We start from the raw sequence: 20,391 nt of genomic DNA on the forward strand, positions 1-20,391 counted from the left end.
CCTGGCACATCTGAACACACTGAATTTTTAACTCATATCTGAACCCTTGATTTTGTTGAATATTTACCTTTTCCCCCGATGGTGGGCTTACTAGAGATATCCTTGAATGAAGAGATTCTTTATACATTTTGTGGAACATTATATCTGTCCTTTGCTTAACCTCAGCCCTGCTCTAGAATTTATGACCTTTGCCCCCTAACAAAAGCACATGTATCTAAAATTCAACCTGTGTAACAGCTGATCAACATATTTGAGAAGATACACGAAAGACATGTTAGCTTGCATCAGTGTTATAGCAATGTGTACACAAGAATAGAAATTAAAACAAATCCCCATTAGTGACTTTCCTATGTAAATTAAAAGTGGGAGGGGAGAGATGATTGTTCTCTGTTGCCAAGAGCACAGACAGGAAGCATGGGTAGGGATGACTCTGCAACCTCAAAAGCGATCATCACTGTGGCCTTATAGGACACATGATCAGCCCTTCTCAGCTCCTTGAGAGTTTCCGCTGGCATGGGTTCAGGAAACTCAAGGCCACGCCAGGTATTTGCAGGTGTTCTGACCTCCGTCACCATTGGTTTCTTTCACATAGCTCGGAAAACAGACTATAAAATAAGTGCTTGTTTTTTTTAATATAGTTCTTAAAATATTGATGAATGTTGCTTCTTTGATATATGTAAGGAAATCATAACTGAATATTATTTCTTAACACAAAATGCCTTAAAATATCTTTATAAAACATTTAATATAAAGTAATGGTAAATTTTAAAATGCTACATTATTTTGTAATTGATCTAATGATAATCCATTCAACAAAACAAAACATTCAACGTCAACAAAATTTGTGCAATTTTGAACCTGAATATTATGGGTTTTTAATGAAGGTCCAATTTCACAATTCAACATGAATACTGAGGAACCTTTTATGAGTCTAGTGAAAAAAACCAAAATATAGATCATTGCTGTATCACATACCTTTGGTTGCCAATAGCTTTCTTTGTTCACAGTCAAATGCCTAAAAATAAAACAGAAAAAAAAAATCTTCATTGGCAGTTTTTCCAAATCTCATACCAACACTCCATGATTAGGGAAAATGATTTTGACTACAGTCCATCGGTCTGCCTGAGACACATGCTAAGCTTTGCACCATAATGTGTCATTAATTCATTGCAAGTCTGATCAATTTAAACATGTTTTTCAAGCTAATTAATTAGAATAATAAATTACTACTTCTGGCTTCATGCCAGTGACAAGAGTTAGAAATTTTCCTTCAAAAGGAAAAAAAATACCTATTTACTAAGAATATTTAAAACACCAGGACAAGTATATGCTAAAGTATAGTATAACTTAATAATGGGTATACTAAATTTCAAAATAATGCATTACTAAAACACTTTCAGGTTACCTACTGCCCTCCCTTCTTTCTCAAAATCTCCTCTTCAAAGTGTGGCCTGAAGTGGTGTAATGTCCAGATAACTGAAGAAATTATTTAGCCTAATTGGAACAGTCATTGCTTTTGAAATGAAATAAATGGCAATGTCCATCTTTAAGCTACATTGCCATTAAGAAATACAATAAAATCAACCCTAGTTATCTTTTATTGCAAAGGAGTAGAAAGGCACTATCCATTCTTCCCAGTCACATTGAATAAGTGGCTAATGACACGGTCAGGTCTACATACACACCAAGGAAGGTGGTCATGAAGAAAGTAGTCTGGATATAACTGCATCTCAAATGCTAACTCAGAGTTCTCGACACCCTAGCTCAGTGACAAGCTAAGCCTCGATTTAAGAATTTGTTGAAGGCCTACCAGGAGGGTCAAGAACCAGGTGGCAGGAGCTCTTTGCCCCTTTGCCAAGGAGGACTACATCACCACATGCAGGGGCCATGCCCCGATTGTTTATATTCTGAGAGTGAATGTGCCCCCAGTATTAATTAGGCCCAGATAATGCAGATCCGAATAATCCTGACCCCGACAAACCAGGATGGGTGAACCTGGCAGTCGATCGGCAAAGCCAGATTTTTAGAGAACACAGTTTGATGATGTTTTTGAAATCCTAAAATGTCTAAAATGGCATTGGGGTTTAAATAAACTTAATGAGTAATGTCTAAGGGCAAGGTGTGGGAAGATCCTAACTTCACTTGTTCAATAAATATTGAATATTTACTGAGCGCCTCTGGTTAAAGAGACTGGGCTGCACTTTGGGGAAGAACATAACGACTCATCAAAAATGACCTATAGCCTCAAAGCAGGTAGAGTCTTAGCAGGGATGCGTAAGAGAAATAAGTACAAAATAAATCAGGAAGTGAGATATGTGTGAGGAGAGAACTGGAGACATGGCACTCCAAGAACAGTCAGGAGTCAGAGGCGGCTTCAGCCAAGGGCTCAGGGATGTCTCCCATGTTTCTCCTGTCAGTGCTGACTATTATCATTGATTTCTCAGTTGTTTTAAAAGTCAGCTCTTTACTAACGGCATAAGCATATCTATTTAAGTTGAAACCCTATCACCAAGAACATTTCTTATCCATCCTAAAAGAAAGATAGGTGAAGATGGTTCGATGTACACATAAAACTGATGGAAAAGAACCACAAGATGGACAGAAACCATAAAGGGACCATAAGGGAATTTGACACTTCTTAGACGAGAGAACTTTAATTGATATTAACTGAAAATACACCAGAGAAAATGTAACAAATGTCTTTTTTGTTTAACCTTGACACTTTAGAAAGGCCATGGCTTTTGTAAAAACATTCATCTAAAAACTCAGGGAAATGTTCAAATGCAAAGGCTTAAAAGAAGAGACAAGGAGGATTGAGCTGTAGTCTTTGCTGAAACTATAGAAGCATAACTTAGTTCCATGAATTAATTTCTGTGGCATATCTGTGACAGCTTTGTTTCTAGGACTTTGAGAAAAGTTTTTCCCTTTTTTAGAGGTGGGAAGATGGGGATGATAAATCTCTTACTATGAAGCAGGTGAAGTCTACCCAGTAATTCTGATACGGGAAGCAAATGTTTATAGGAATCTCTAAAAGCACAAAGCACAAAATCCTTATCTTTCATATTGTGACCCATATGAAAATCAGATTTCTGAATTCCACGGTCAATAGCCTATTTTGAGTAATTAGCCTCATACTTTGAAAATGGACATAGAGAAAATCCTTGCTGAGGAAATTGTTTAAAATAATCATGAATTGCTGGGTCAAAGGGCAGTTCCATTTTTAGTTTTCTGAGGAAATTCCATGCTGTTTTCCACAGTGGCCTCACCAGTCTGCATTCCCACCAACAGTGCACTAGGGTTCCCTTTTCTCTGCATCCTCTCCAACATTTGTTTGTTGATTTGTTTATGTTGGCCACTCTAACTGGTGTGAGATGGTACCTCATTGTGGTTTTAATTTGCATCTCTCTGATGGCTAGTGATGCTGAGCATCTTTTCATATGTCTCTGGGCCCTCTCCCCCCCCAAATACCATATGATCTCACTTTTAACTGGAACATAATCAACAGAAGAAAAAAGGAAACAAAATATAACCAGAGACATTGAAGTTAAGAACAATCTAACAATGGTCAGGGGGGAGTGGGGAGGGGACAGTGAGGAGAGGGGATTACAGGAACTACTATAAAGGACACATGGACAAAATCAAGGGGGAGGGTGGAGGTGAGGGAAGGAGGGGGGTTCAGCCGGGGTGGGGTGGAGGGATGGGGAGAAAAGGCATACAACTGTAATTGAATAACAATAAAAATTTTAAAAAAATTAAAAAAATAATCATGAAAATCTGTGATCGAATGTAATCATCAATAATATTTATCATCTACTTTCAAAAAACTATAGCTTCATTTAGTTATTTTCATAACTGTCTAAATGACACAAATTTATCATCTCCACTTTACAGAAAGAATAATATTGTATATATTAATCCAAGACTAGGCCATGAGGCAGTAACACTTAGAAACAATGGCTCTGACATTTACCTAAAATTTTTAAAACAACAAATAATGTTATTTGCTTAACACACAGTGACATAGACTATTTATGTCATTTTTCATGTTATATTTTTTAAAACTTCTCACTTAAACTAAATCCTGCATTTTAAAGTTTGAGGCAAAACCAATTCCTAACTACTGTATAAATATATGAATTTTATTTTGACTAGAGTGCGAAAGAAAACCTAATTTCTGCTCTACTGCTAAACACTCGCTGAATTCCTCATTCCCTAACCCGAATACCCGACACTGGGATGACATTCCCATTTTTTATGACCACCCACACGGTGACATCTGATGGCCAGGAGGCCAGGCGGGCCCTTGCAGAGTCTGGTGGGCAGCTGCGGCCATCTCTGTAGCATTCTCGCTCCCTGGAGCCTTCTTGTCAGCCAGAGGGCTTTCTGTAGCGCTCAGATCAGGGTTAAGAGCAACCTGTCAGTGCTGCTGTGAAACAGAGTTGGGAATTAGCACTCCCCTATTATATGCAAATGTACAGAATGCCTCTTATGTGCCACATTTACTGTGTATGTCTACCATTGTTAACAATTTGCATGCATTATCTCATCTAATCCTCACAATACTACTATGAAGTAGGTAGCATTATGATCCCCAATAAACAGAGAATGGAAGTATCTTGTCCAAGGTAATACCTCTGGTAAATGGTAGAGCTGAAATTTGGACCCAGACATTCTGATTCTAAGAGCCAAAGGTGAGATCATTTCATGACATATATTCACACACATTACAGATAGTATATATGGTATATTATAAATGGTACAAATGGAATAGACATACAGACAAGATTTCAAACTTGTATACATCAAGGAGATATCAATGACCCATACATACAAGATTGAGTCCATCTGAAGGCATGCAGATGATCCAATTCATGTTTGTAAAATGTATGTGATGTTTCTAACAAATATGCTATAGAAAAGGAGGCAGATAATAAGAAACATTCTCCAACGCCTGTTCAGGGTGTACGGGAAGAGCATGAAAATGATTCTTAAAATCAGGAACAATTATCTGGATTACAAGAATTGATAATGCCCTATGTGTACACCTCAAGTTCAAATCCAACTGCTCAATTACAAGAGAAATAAGAAAGAGTATTAGTCAATGAGCTGGTTGATTCATTCTTTATTTCTTTTATCATTCACTGAAGTGTGCTAGGGAAAACTGGAGGGATTTAGAAAGGGCTATGGGAACACAAAAGGAAGAGCAATGAATTTTGCTTGACAAAAGTCCACAGAGGTTTCATAGAGGACATTTAAACTGCAATTAAAAGAGCATCTGCAGGTTCACCAGTGCAAAAGGCCAGGAGAGCAGAAACGGGGAGGGAATAGCATAAACACAGAAAAGGGAGCATGCGATCCCTGGTGTTATTGATGCCAAAGTGTGCTAAGATCAGACTCATGCTTCCATATAATTACTGGAACAAAATAGAGGACTGACTGAGACTGGAGGCAAGGAGACCATTCTGGAGGGTGCAGCTGAGTGATGGTGATAAGTTTACAACACCCTCGATGAAAGGAATAGATATATACTTCAAATGCTTCAATAGAGGAGAAAACAAAATCATTTCTCTAACCTATACTGAATAATGCTATTTGGGGTATTAGTACCATGTAAAGAAAAACACAGATAAAGCAGATTTGGACAAAATGGGAACAATGGTAACTAATCAACCAAAGAGTTTATAAAAGCAAATCAGATTTTGGTAAGAAAAAGAAGAAATAAGAATGTATATGCTATATTTGTCTATAGACATTCTACTCTGTATGAATATACAGTTGATCCTTGAACAGCATGAGTGTGAACTACATGGGTTCACTGATTTGCAGATTTTTTTCAGGAAATATACAAGCAGCCAGCCATATCCCCAGGTTTTACATCTGCAGATTCGACCAACTGCAGATCGAAAACAGTATTTTCAATTCATGGTTGGGAATCTTCAGGTGCAGAGGGCCAACTGGATGCGTCATCCTATGTCATTTTATGTAAAGCACATGGGGCACTCTTGGATTTCTTTGGTATCCACAGGGACTCCTAGAACCAATCACCCATAAATACCAAGGGACGACTGTAATTAAGTTTTGGGGGAGTGAAAGTCACACACAGATTTTTGGTTGTGCGGGGAGGGTGTCAGTGCCCCTAATCCCTGCACTGTTTGAGGGTCAACTGTACAAGAAAACCAATAAGGCAGTAGAGGAAACTAGGTAGATGGAGATGGATGGAAGCAAACCTTTCAATATGGAAGCATTCTATTGTTTTTAATTTTTTTATATTTTAATGTTTTTCAATTATAGTTTCAACATTATTTTGTATTAGTTTCACATGCCCAGCATAGTAATCAGTCATATACTTTACAAAGTGGTCCCCTTGATATTTTAACTTCCCACTTGACACTCATACCTAGCTATTACATTATTGACTACATTCCCCACGCGGTACTTCAAATCCCCATGACTATTTTATAACTACCAATCTGGGCCTCTCAATCCCTTCATCTTTGCTTTTCTCTTTAAAAGCATGAGCTGCCCAACTGAAACAAGAAAATAAATGGAAAATAAAATAAGGATAACACATTTGTAACCATCCAATGATAAAGGAGTTATATTTAATACAAAGTATGTATTCATACTCACTGTGATTTGTAATAAGTGCAATCATGATACTCTCAAGTATTTATTACCAAAGTTAGCAGTTAACTACTTAGAACGAAGGAGCCATAATTTATGATAGAAATTCAAAGGTAAATAAAAATAATTCACAGCAGGAATGTATCTAAGAGCAATAACCACAGAGTCACAGCTGCCCTGCTGATCACAGAATGTTAGAGTGTCAGAGCAACATAGATGGTTTAAACAACTCAGATATAAATCCAACCAACTGAAGAGGGGAGGGACTATAGATAAGACATAAGAGTGAAAATTACCAGACAGTATTTCTTAATAAAAATTCTACCCACAAAAGCATTACTAAGATTGAAATAGAATACTACTCAATCACAAAAAAAGATGAAATTCTACCATTTGCAACAACATAGATGGACCTTAGGGTTATGCTAAGAGACATAAGTTAGATGGAAAAGGACAAGTATCAAATCATTCACTTACGTATGGAATACTAAAACAAAACCAACAAACAAAATGAAAAACAAAAACCTACTCACAGAGGCAGACAACAGATCAATGGTTATCAGAGAAGAAGTGGGTGGTGGAGGGACAGAATGGGCAAAGGAGGTCGACTGTATGGTGATAGATGGAAACTGGACTTTGCTTGTGAGTGCAATGTCATATACACAGATGTCGAATTGTAATGTTGCATACCAGAAACTTACATACTGTTATAAACCAATGTCATGTCAATAAAATTTTTTAAAGGGTAAAAAGGTAAGTATAAAGAGAAATTTAAAAACTCTTGGATAAGGTCAACTCACTTGAACCAAAGAGCACTAACTGCTGAATAAATCTCATTTTGTTCCTCTAACTTAAAACAAATCCATCCTGTTGTACAACTTCTTCCAAAGGACCAAGGGCTTTTCAGAATGAGGACCTGTAAGGGGGAGTTTTTGTGCCTTGCAGAAGTTCTACTGCCTGCCCCTGGCCCAGGAAACTTTGGAGGGACCCAGCATCTATTTCACGTCACCAGCATTCCCAGAATGGGAAGGGCTTGGACGCATGCGTACTTCAACAAAAGTGCCATTACAACCTGCATTGAAGAGAAAAAAGTGAAAATCCAAAACATCACTTTACCATCGGCAATCACCTGCAATGGAAACACGCAAGAATCCAGCTCTAGGGAGATGCAGACATGCAGCTGTCAGCTGTGGAGGTGACAGCTTAGCCAGTTCAGGCGTCTCAGAAACTCAAGATGAAAACTGAAGAGAAGACCTCATATTTATGTAGAGATTGTTAGGGATGAAAGGGTTATAAAAAGAAGTACTCTATGAAGAAAAAAAATATATATGTAAATATATATTTTTGACTATATTTTACTATATACTTATTTAGTAAATACATATATTTTACTAAAATAAAAAATATATAAATATATTTTACTATATATATTTTACATATTTTACTATATATACTTATATAGTAAAAATATATTTATATATATAAAATATATATGTAGTAAATAGCTGCTTTCTTGCTACACAATTACATTCACTTTAGTTTAGGAAGATTCAGTGTAATAGGAAAGTGACTCTTGCTGTGAAAAGTTTATCTGCTTTTCAGTTGATCATTCACCATGTTCTTTGGAATTTCACTCAAGGTGTTGTCTTTCTCCATACTTAAGGCAGGATTAGCCATACCTGCTTAGCAAAACCAGTTCAAAATCACTGCACAGACTTTCTACAACTCCCTTTATCCAAGTCACAGACAAGGCTGAAGTCCAGAAGCAAAGTTGCCTTCTGCAGGGCTTGATTTGCGAGATGCCTGCTCGGATCCACTCGTTTGTCTGGGTAGGCCAACGTGAATCACACTCAGCACCTTTTCTCCAAGTGATGAAGTAAATTTTACACCATATTTTACATTTGGATACTGGAATTATGACAGAAAATAACATGCAGATATGATCACAATTCTAAAATTCACTTCAGCTGAAGGTTTTACCAGTAGCTTATCTCTTACAAACACCATAGATCACATTATTCTATCCAAAGGGCATTACCTGTGCATGTCCATTTAGATATTTTTGCCTTCTGTCTACACATTGTTCATGTCAGCATCAGCAGGAGTCCAGCCAGGAGGGAAATGGAGCTCTGTACCCATAGACAGGCATTCCAGGGGACAAAATATTGGTTAACATGTCTTGGGCAGTAGCTGAAATCATAAGGTGTACATGGTATAGCAGAAAAACCTAAAACAACATTTCATGAAGACAGATATTAGACAGGAAAAAACTCAAAATCAACAAGCCTTATATTATTATTTTCAGTAATAATAAAAATATCATTTTTGCCCTGGCTGGTGTGGCTCGGTAGACTGAGTGCAAGAATGCGAACCAAAGGGTCATCAATTCAATTCCCTGTCAGGGCACATGCCTGGGTTGCCAGCCAGGTCCCCAGTGGGGGGCATGCGAGAGGCCACCACACATGGATGCTTCTCTCCCTCTCTTTTTCCCTCTCCCTCTTTCTGAAAATAAATAAATAAAATCTTTATTAAAATATCATTTTTTCAATGCAAATTCAGAAGAGAATTCCGGCTTTCCTACAAAAGACAGAAACATTTCAAATGACCAACCTAACCTACACCTACAAGAACTCAAGGAACAACAACAAAGATAGCCCAGAGCAAGTAGAAGGAAGGAAATAACCAAGATCAGGGCAGAATTAAATGACATAGAGACTAAAAGAACAATTCTAAGGATCAATAAATCCAGGAGCTGGTGCTTTAAAAAGATAAACAAAATCGAAAAGTCTTTAAGTAGACTCATCAAGAAAAAAAGAGAGAGGACCCAAATACAGACAATCAGAATGAAAAAGGAGAGATTACAACTGATACCACAGAAATATAAAGGATTATGAGAAATTGCTACAAAAAACTATATGCCAAGAAATTTGAAAACCTAGGTAAGTGGACAAATTTCTAGAAAAATATAAGCTTCCAAAATTAAATGAAGAAGAAGCAGAAAGCCTGAACAGACCGACACCTGACAAAACTGAAGCAGTAATCAAAAAACTACTCACACACAAAAGCCCTGGACCAGATGGTTTCACAGGAGAATCATACAAGGCATTTAAGGAACAGCCAACCCCTATCCTTCACAGACTATTCCAAAAAATCCAAGGAGATGGAAGACTCCCAAACTCTTTTTATGAAGCCAGCATTATGCTAATCCCAAAACTAGATAAAGACATAACAAAGAAAGCAAACTTCAGGCCAATATCTCTGATGAACATAGACACTAAAATCCTCTACAAAATATTGGCAAACCACATCCAGCAATACATTAAAAAGACAATCAAGAGGGATTCATCCCAGGGACACAAGCATAGTACAATATTCACAAATCAATAAACAAAAGCAAAGACAGAAATCACATGATCATATCAATAGATGTGGAAAAAGCATTTGATAAAGTACAACACCCATTTATGATTAAAACACTGAGCAAAGTGGGAATAGGGGGAGCATTCCTCAACATAATAAAGGCCATCCATATATGAGAGACCTACAGCCAACATCATACTCAATAGGCAAAAACTTAGACCTTTCCCACTGAGATGAGGAACAAGACGAGGATGTCCGCTTTCACCGTTCCTATTCAACATAGTATTGGAAGTCCTAGCCTCAGCAATCAGGCAAGAAAAGGAAATAAAAGGCATCCACATTGGAAAGGAGGAAACAAAACTGTCATTGTTTGCAGATTACATGATAGTGTACATAGAAAATCCTATAGACTCCACCAAAAAACTACTTGCCCTAGTAAGTGAATTTAGCAAAAGAGCAGGATACAAAGTCAATATTCAGAAATCAAAGGCATTCTTGTACACCAACACTGAAATATCAGAAACCAAAATCAGGGAAAAAAATCCCATTTGATAAGCAACAAGAAAAATAAAGTACCAAGGAATAAACCTAACCAAGGAGGTAAAACACCTGTACTAAGAAAACTACACAACACTGAAGAAAGAAATTAAGGAAGACACAAACAAATGGAAGCATGTACCATGCTCATGGATTGGAAGAATTCGCAACATCAAAATGTCCATACTACTCAAAGCAATTTATAGATTCAATGCAATCCCTATTAAAGTACCCATGACACATTTCACAGATATAGAACAAACACTTCAAAAATTTATATGGAACCATAAACGACCCCGAATAGCTGCTACAATTTTGAGAAAGAAGAACAAAGTAGGAAGGATCACAATACCTGATATCAAACTGTATTACAAGGCCACTGTAATCAAAACAGCCTGGTACTGGCATAAGAACAGACACATAGACCAATGGAACATAACAAGAGAGCCCGGAAATAAACCCAAGTCTCTATGGTCAATTGATTTTAGACAAAGGGGGCAGCAGTATAAAATGCAGTAAAAAATAGCCTCTTCAACAAATGGTGTTGGGAGATCTGGACAGCTACATGCAAAACAATGAAATGTGATTGCCAAGTTACACCATGCTGAAAAATAAATTCAAGGTGGATAAAAGACTTAAATGTAAGTCATCACCATAAAAGTCCTAGAGGAAAACATAGGTAGGAAGATCTCAGACATTCCACGCAGCAATATTTTCACCGATATGTCCCCTAGAGCAAGGGACATAAAGGAAAGAATAGACAAATGGGGCCTCATCAAATTAGAAAGCTTCTGCATGGCTAAACAAAACAGCATTAAAATGAAAAGAGAACCAACTATATGAGAAAACATATTTGCCAATGATACCTCGGACAAGGGTTTGATCTTCAAAATATATAAAAACTCACACAACTCCTCTCCAGGAAGACAACCCAATTAAAAAACAGGCAAAGGACTTGAACAGACACTTCTACAAGGAGGACATACAGAGGGCCCAGAGACATATGAAAAGATGCTCAGCATCACTAGCCATCAGAGATATGCAAATTAAAACCACAATGAGATACCACTTCACACTGGTCAGAGTGGCCATCATAAACAAATCAACAAACAACAGGTGCTGGAGAGGCTGTGGAGAAAGGGAACCCTAGTGCACTGTTGGTGGGAATCCAGACTGGTGCAGCCAGTATGGAAAGCAGTATGGAATTTCCTTAGAAAATGAAAAATGGAAGTGCCTTTTGACCCAGCAATTCCACTGCTACGATTATATCCTAAGAACCTTGAAACACCAATCCAAAAGAACCTATGCACCCCAATGTTCATAGCAGCACAATTTACAATAACCAAGTGCTGGAAGCAACCTAAGTGCCCATCAGTAAATGAGTGGATCAAAGCATTATGGTACATTTCCACAATGGACTACTACTCAGCAGAAAGAAAGAAAGAGCTCCTACCCTTTACTGACAGCATGGATGGAACTGGAGAGCATTATGCTAAGTGAAATAAGCCAGGCGGTGGGGGACAAATAGTATATGATCTCACCTTTAAGTGAAACCTAATCAACAAAACAAACAAGCAAGCAAAATATAACCAGAAGCATTGAAATTAAGAGCAATCTGACAGTAGCCAGAGTGGAGGTGGGAGGGGATAATGAGGGGAAAAGGGTGAAGAGTTTTCAGGAACAACTACAAAGGACACATGGACAAAACCAAGAGGGGGTGGAATCAGGGGAGGGAGGTGGGGATGGCTGGGGTGGGGGAAAGAGGTGAGGGGAAAGGGCAGAAAACTGTTCTTGAACAACAATAATTTTTTTTTAATTTAATGCTTGTTACAGGTAATGAATTTTCCTTCTGATATTTAAAATGTGTTCTAAAGTCGAATATGGATTTGTGTACAAGTTTCCAGAAATATTTAACGCATTAGGTATTGTAAGGTTGGGAGAGCCATGAAAACATTTAAAAAATTGAGTTGCTCAGAATCTCTGTTTAATGATTTTTTCTCTCTACTGCAACAAGAAGTCTTCCCGCTAAGTTGTGACTGGCATCTCCACATGAGTTTTGTTATTTTTCATCTGATCTTAGGGCCCCAAAAGGAAAAACACAGCCTTTCTAATGTAGTCTCAAAGAGTAAAAAGAAAGGGAAGTGGGTCCACCAGTGACTGAGAAGTGCTATAATAATGTTTTATACATAGTCCAGTGAGTCCAAGGCCTGCTAAGACTAATATATCCGGGCTGGGCATGGGGTGGGGGGAGGTGGTTGCTATGGTAACCCCACCACCTTGAGTCTGAGGAGACATTTCTTTGCTTTGTACATATTTAAGGCATTTTGCTCAACACTTTTCACCATCACAGACTATGAAAACACATCGAGGAAAGTGACATACAAGTAGTCTACAATTAATTGGGGAGATGGGTGGGAAATTAATATGGTAATAAGAATTCCACTAAAGGAATTTATTAATGCTGCTTTCAAGTCAGCTGCTAATCCTAACTGCATATGTTTCCTCCTTTTGGTAAAACCACAAAAAGTTAGTTACCATTTACTGGGTGTGTCCCATGTTCTAGGCACTGTGGTGGAAGCTGCCCACATATTGCAATTCCCACCAAAACCTTATGATGAGCTGGAAATTATTATTCCTATTTAGTGAAGATAAGGGACTTAGCCTCCATGACCACAGAGCTGTGGAGGGCAGGAGAAGGCCTGGAGCTCAGGCCCATCTCTAGGGCCATCCTTGCTTACATCCTCTTCTCTTTATGTTAAAGCTCTCCCCCCTGCCCCCGCACTTATCTCATTTTTACAAAACAAATCAAACTGTCTCCATGCAGCATATAGATTGCATAATAATAGTCACTTATGCTTGACATTTGCAATCTACTACTTAACTAAGAGACCTTGAGGTACCATTATTCCTCACTAATGGCAAAGCTTATAGTAAAATGAATTCTAAACAGTACATTTTTTTCTCACTGGACTCCTCTAGAAAATTGGAAAGGTGCACCCAAGAGAGAAAGCCTCCAATGAACAATAAAGAACATTTGAAGTTGAGAAGCAGTTAAAGCAGTAGTGAATGTGGGGCCAGCGAGGCATACTTAAATGGCCCAGGATGCTGTGAGGCTTACCATCCATTTCCTCTGACTTCTGCTCATTTCTTACTGAACTCCTGAATTCTTCTTGTGTCTGTCCATCTTACATGCACAGTCCTCAAAAGTCAATTCAACCTTCTTTCAGTCCTAAAATCTGCAGTGACTCTAGTCAACTCAAATTAGTCAAGCATGCATGAAGCTTCACAATACATAAAACTAATGCCCTATTCTCTAAACTCGTTATATCAAGTTCACTTACAATCAATGCTACCTTTTCATTAAAGTTTTCTTCTGAGGACTTCCAGTCAAGACGGCAGCATAGGCAGACATGGCTCACCTCTTTGCACAACCCCATGAAAATTACAACTAAAATATAAAACAACTTTAACTTAGGATAGTCAGAAATTGAGCTGCATGGAAGTCTGACAACTATAGAAATAAAGAAACCACAACCATCCAGGTGGGTAGGAGGGGCACAGACATGAAATGGGCTGCTCCATTTCATGTGTGGTAGATAAAAATTCTGGGGGGTGATAAAAAATTCTCGGGAGTGAGGTGTCCCAGCCCCATACCAGGCCCCCCAGCCCAGGGTTCCAGTGCCAGGAAGATAAGTCCCCACAACTTCTGTCTGCAAAAACCAGCAGGGATTGAGTCAGTAGAAGAAACTTCTGGAACCCCAAGCAGTTCCTCTTAAAGAACCCACACATGGACTCACCTATTCAGACTCACTCCCTCTGAGCTCCAGCACGAGGGTAGCAGCTTGAAAGTCTCACCAGTGGTATACAGTGAGGAATTGAAGTGTCTGGCATCAGGATGGGAAGAGGCCATTGTCCCTTTGCTAAACCCTCCCCCCCCACAGAGCCCACAGCTGGTGCCATATCTGAGACTCCATCAACCTGGCTGGTGACCAACACTGTTTGCCCCACCCTGGAGATCCCCAGAGAGTCTTCCCCACCCAACTTATGGGCCCACCCAAGCTGCTTTTCCATATGAATGGCTGGTCTTGTTCATGCTTCACAACCTCCCAAATCCTATCAAACAAGCAACAGTTGGCCTCAGTGAGTCCCTGGCCTGACACCTGCAGCAGCCAGGCTAGAGTCACAGGGTGGCTTCACCTGGGAATCTCCAAGCTCAGAACAAGTAGGAGCCATCTCAGATTGCTTTACAGCTCAGGCAGGGTGGCCCAAGACAAAACACAGGTGGAGGCTGACCTTGGCCATCATCACCCAGGAAACCTCAGGGCCAGCACACCCAGTGGACAGGTACAGACCATGTTAGAGTACCACCACCCTCCATCTGCACAGCTGATCCTTCATGGAGGGTACAGGTTGGTGTTAAATGGTCACAGCCAATCCTTGCAGCTGACTGTCCTGGATAAATCCCTCCCATTGGTTTGCCAAGGGCAACCAAAACTCAACTACAAGAGGAGGGTGTGGTCACCCCACAAAAGGGGCACACCTCGAGTACCCAGCTTGGGTGATAGGGGAGGCTGTGCCGTCGGAACCTTCAGGACACCTACTGCATTAGGCCACGACACCAAGATAGCAGCTCTATCTAGTACATAGAAGCAAACACAGGGAGGCTGCCAAAATGAACAGACAAAAATGTCCCAAAAGGAAGACCGATCAAAACTCCAGAAAAAGAACTAAACGAGATGGTGATAAGCTATCTATCAGATGTGGAGCTCAAAACACTGCTTATAAGGATACTAAGGAACTCAGTGAAGACATCAACAGCAAAAAAAAAAGGTCCAGTCAGAAACAAAGGATACACTAATTGAAATAAAGAACAATTTGCAGCGAAATAACAGTAGTGTGGATGAAGCTGAGAATCAAATCAATCATTTGGAACATAAGGAAGCAAAAAACAACCAATCGGAAGAACAAGAAGAAAAAAAGAGTCCAAACAAATAAGGATAGTGTAGGCAGCCTCTAGGACAACTTCAAGAGGTCCAACATCGCATCATAGGGGTGCCAGAAGGAGCATAGAAAGAGCAAGAAATTGGAAATCTATTTGAAAAAAATAAATAAATGAAAGAAACTTTCCCTAACATGGTGAAGGAAATAGACTTACAAGTCCAGGGAGAACAGAGAGTCCCAAACAGGTTGGACCCAAAGAGGAACACACCAAGAAACATCATAATTAAAATGCCAGAGGGTCAGAGAACCAAGATGGCGGCGTAGGTGGACACACTGCGCCTCCTCGCACAACCAGAACTGACAGAAAATCCAACGGCAAGGAAGTCTAACACCAAGGAAATAAAAAATAAACATTCATCCAGACCGGTGGGAGGGGCGGAGACGGGCACTGGGGCAGCGAGGACTCGAGTGGCTGTGGAGGGACCGAGACTGGTGGAGTGTGGGACGAACGGGGCAGGCAGTCTGACCACTAGCAGACCCTACGGCCCCACATTCGTGCACAGATAAACCGGACAAATGGTGGGGAGCAAGGCAGACAGACTGAGCAGCCCAGGGATCCAGTGCGAGGAAATAAAGCCTCAAACCTCTGATTGAAAATGCCCATGGGGGTTGGGGCGGCAGCAGGAGAGACTCCCAGCCTCACAGGAGAGGTCGTTGGAGAGACCCACAGGGCCTAGAGTGTGCACAAGCCCACCCACTCGGGAATCAGCACCAGAGGGGCCCAATTTGATTGTGGGTACCGGAGTGAAAGATTGAAATCCGGAGGAAAGTGAAGCAGGCGCCATTGCTCCCTCTCGGCCCCTCCCCCATGTACAGCGTCAGAGCAGGGCCACCAGCCTTACCCTGCCCCACCCCAGGAACACCTAAGGCTCTGCCCCTTAAAGTAACAGACGCGCCAAGACAAAAAAAAAAAAAAAAAAAAAATGGCCCAAATGACAGAACACTTCAAAGCTCCAGAAAAAATACAACTAAGCGAGGAAGAGATAGCCAACCTATCGGATGCACAGTTCAAAACACTGGTTATCAAGATGCTTACAGAATTGGTTGAATCTGTTCGAAAACCAGATGAAAAAATGAAGTCTATGCTAAGAGAAACAAAGGAAAATGTACAGGGAACCAATAGTGATGAGAAGGAAAATGGGACTCAAATCAATGGTGTGGACCAGAAGGAAGAAACAAACATCCAACCAGAAAAGAATGATGAAACAAGAATTCAGAAAAATGAGGAGAGGCTTAGGAACCTCCAGGGCACCTTGAAACGTTCCAACATCCGAATTATAGGGGTGCCAGAAGGAGAAGAGGAAGAACAAAAAATTGAAAACTTATTTGAACAAACAATGAAGGAGAACTTCCCTAATCTGGCAAAGGAAATAGACTTCCAGGAAGTCCAGGAAGCTCAGAGAGTCCCAAAGAAGCTGGACCCAAGGAGGAACACACCAAGGCACATCATAATTACATTACCCAAGATTAACGCAGGGACCTACATCCAAGATTACTGTATCCAGCAAAGCTATCATTTAGAATGGAAGGGCAGATAAAGTGCTTCTCAGATAAGGTCAAGTTAAAGAAGTTCATCATCACCAAGCCCTTATTATATGAAATGTTAAAGGGAGTTACCTAAGAAAAAGAAGATAAAAAATATGAACGGTAAAAATGGCAGCAAACTCACAGTTATTAACGTCCACACCTAAAACAAAAACAAGAGCAAACTAGTCAAACAACTAGAACAGGAACAGAACTATAGAGATGGAGATCACATGGAGGGTTGTCAATAGGGGAGTGGGAGGGGGAGAGTGGGGGAAAGGTACAGAGAATAAGTAGCATAGATGATAGGTGGAAAATAGACAGGGGGAGGGTAAGAATAGTGTAGGAAATGTAGAAGCCAAAGAATTTATAAGTATGACCCATGGACATGAACTATAGGGGGGGAATGTGGGAGGGAGGGGGTGGGCAGGATGGAGTGGAGTGAAGGGGGGGAAATGGGACAACTGAAATAGCATAATCAATAAATATATTTAAAAAATAAAAATAAATAAATAAATAAAATGCCAGAGGGTAAAGATAAAGGGAGACACTTAAAAGCAGGAAGAGAAAAGAAGTTAGTTACCTACAGGGGAGTGTCCATAAGACTGTCAGCTGCTCAAAAGAAACTTTGCAGACTAGAAGGGATCGGCAAGAAATATTCAGAGTTATGACAAGCTGGGACCTACAGACAAGATTGCTGTACCCAGCAAAGCTATCATTTAGAATTTAAGGGCAGATACAGAACTTCCCAGACAAGAAAAAACTAAAGGGGCTCATCATCACCAAACTGTTATTATATGAAATGTTAAAGAGACTTATCAAAGAAAAGAGAAGAAGATCAAAACTATGAACAATAAAATGGCAAAAATACATATCTATCAACAGTTGAATCTAAAACGCAAACTAAGCAAACCAGAAGAACAGAGACAGAATCAGGGATATGGAGAGGGTTTTGATGGTTGCCAGATGGGAGGGGGGTGTGGGGGAAGGGTGAAGAGGTGAGGGGATTCAGAAGTACAAATAGGTAGTCACAGAATAGCCATGGGGATGTAAAGTACAGTATAGGAAATGGCATAGCCAAAGAACTTACACACGTCACCCATGGACATGAACAGTGGTGTGGGGATTGCCTGAGGGAGTGGGGGGTGCTGGGTGGAGGGGTGCAAATGTCAGGAGAACTGCAATAGCATAATCAATAAAATATTTTTTAAATAAAGTTTTCTTTTGAAGAAGGCATGATTGTCTTAAGCTGGACACTGAATACCGCATTATTTACACATATACAAGATTGTATGTTATATATATATGTATACATATATGTGTGTGTGTGTATATATATAGTGTGTGTGTGTGTGTGTTATTATGCATATATGACAAGACAGAGTTTAGTATTTCAGAAATAGAAGGCATGACTGTTTGGTGTTTTTACCTACTGAAATAAAAATATATGTAAATGTTACCAGTGAGTTTATGTTATTACACAACTTGCTTTTTTATTCAACATCATTCTTATCCTTCAACTTCTGGTACAAAGGTTTCTTCAGAGTGTATAACTAGAAGTAGAATTGATGGGGTAGGGTACGAGTGGTTTTAGTGTTATCACATGGTCTCAAATTGTTATTCAAAGTGCGTGTGCCAATTCACACAATATTAACATAGGAACATTCTTGTTTCCTCACTTTCTCACTAGCACTTAATATCATCGAGTTATCCCATTGAATTTTTACTGCATATATGACTACTGAATTTTGCAACCACTTAAGAGAGAGGTTCCAAGAGGGCTGAACTGGCAATAAATCATTACTAAACAATTTATTACAGAAGAAAATGGGCACTTATTATTTAAAGCACCAGGGCTCCTTATCTCTGCTCATACATATCTCATATATGTGTGGGTTTGCTGCTAAGTTATTTTAGTAGTTGTTCCTTTGGGTCCAACTACCAATACTACCACACCACGTGGGACGCCACCTGAAAGGTGGTTTGGCCAGGACTGAATAGGGCTACAGGACGACCCAACCTCGCACCCCAGGGAAGGGCCATTTTTGTTTTCAGATGCGGAAATGGGACAGGAGTGAGGGGGCTTCAAGGCGCGTTCTGTAGCTGAGGGATTTCTCTTTTGGCCATGGCAACCTCCTCTCTCCATGCAGTGACTATAAAAATGGACTCTTTGGCCCGGCTGGTGTGACTCAGTGGATCAAGCCCTTGCGGGAAAACAGAGCATCACTGGTTGGATTCCCAGTCAGGCAGGGCGCGTGCCTGGGTTGTGGGCCAAGTCCCCAGTAGGGGGCGCGCCAAAGGCAACCACACGTGGATGTGTATCTCCCTCTTTTTCTCCCTCCCTGCCCGTCTCTAAAACTAAATAAATAAAATCTTTTTTTTAAGAAAATGGGCTCTTCACCATATACGTATTTGTCTTGGCTCCGGGTGCTCTGATTCCAGCACAACCCTGGCGCCCGCAGTATCAGTCACGTCGGAGCTGGGCGCCAGGACGCACCAGGTGGGGTGCATGGGGCTCCTGCGCAGCCCGGCTCCCGAACCTGCCCCCGCCTTGGGCGCGGGCCCCAGAGTACCTTGCTTGCACCAGCTGCTGCCCGCAGCCGCTTCAGGCCATTCAGGCCTGCGGCAGGGAGCAGATCCTCCGCAGGGACCCGCGGGGATCGTCTGGGATCTTCTGGGTCGACACAGCGGCCCTGAGCGCCCACAACGGGAGGAGTAGCGAGGGCCGTTGCTCCTGGTCCACCTCCTCCAGCCCCTCCTCCTCCAACGGGTCACCATCCTGCTCCACCGCCTTCCCACCCGCTCCCTGCCCTGTCCTCCTCCAGCTCCAGCTCGGAAGCCTAGGGGCATGGGGCAGCCAGGTGTGGAACCCTCAGCCGTAGGCCGCCCACTCTGCTCGCTGGGCGGCAGGGGAGCCAGGGCGAGCAAACATCTGGCCATTGTCTAAGGAGCGCCGTGCCCCGCCCCCGGATCGGAAGCAGCAGGGTGGAAATGACTCATTTTTTAAGACATCATTCATGAAACATTACATTCAAATGACTAACAATAGGTGAAAACACCATTCAAAAAGGCACATGTGTGTATATATATATATATATATATATGTATATATATATATGCTAATAGGACTGTAGAACTAAGATGATAGAAAAATTAGAGATAAAAATAAATCTCAAAACTGAATAAAGAAGTATTTACACACATTTTCACAATTTCGATCAATGTATTACTGCATGTCAAACTCGACCAAGTAGGCCTATTGTACTCTTTGGTGGGAAGAAGAGCATGGAAGAGATAGCGAAGTATAGCTTAAGGAAACCAACACAAAGTATGAGATTAGTTATA

General features: G+C 40.5%; 1 pseudogene; it reads right to left on the bottom strand.

Annotated features, from left to right (window-relative positions):
* LOC128779233 (protein bicaudal C homolog 1-like) overlaps positions 1–19,986 on the bottom strand; it is a 39,886-nt pseudogene extending 19,900 nt beyond the window's left edge.
* Positions 19,987–20,391: the final 405 nt, after the last annotated feature.

The sequence above is a fragment of the Desmodus rotundus genome, chromosome 9, assembly GCF_022682495.2.
Source record: "Desmodus rotundus isolate HL8 chromosome 9, HLdesRot8A.1, whole genome shotgun sequence".
NCBI classification, from domain to species: Eukaryota; Metazoa; Chordata; class Mammalia; order Chiroptera; family Phyllostomidae; genus Desmodus; species Desmodus rotundus.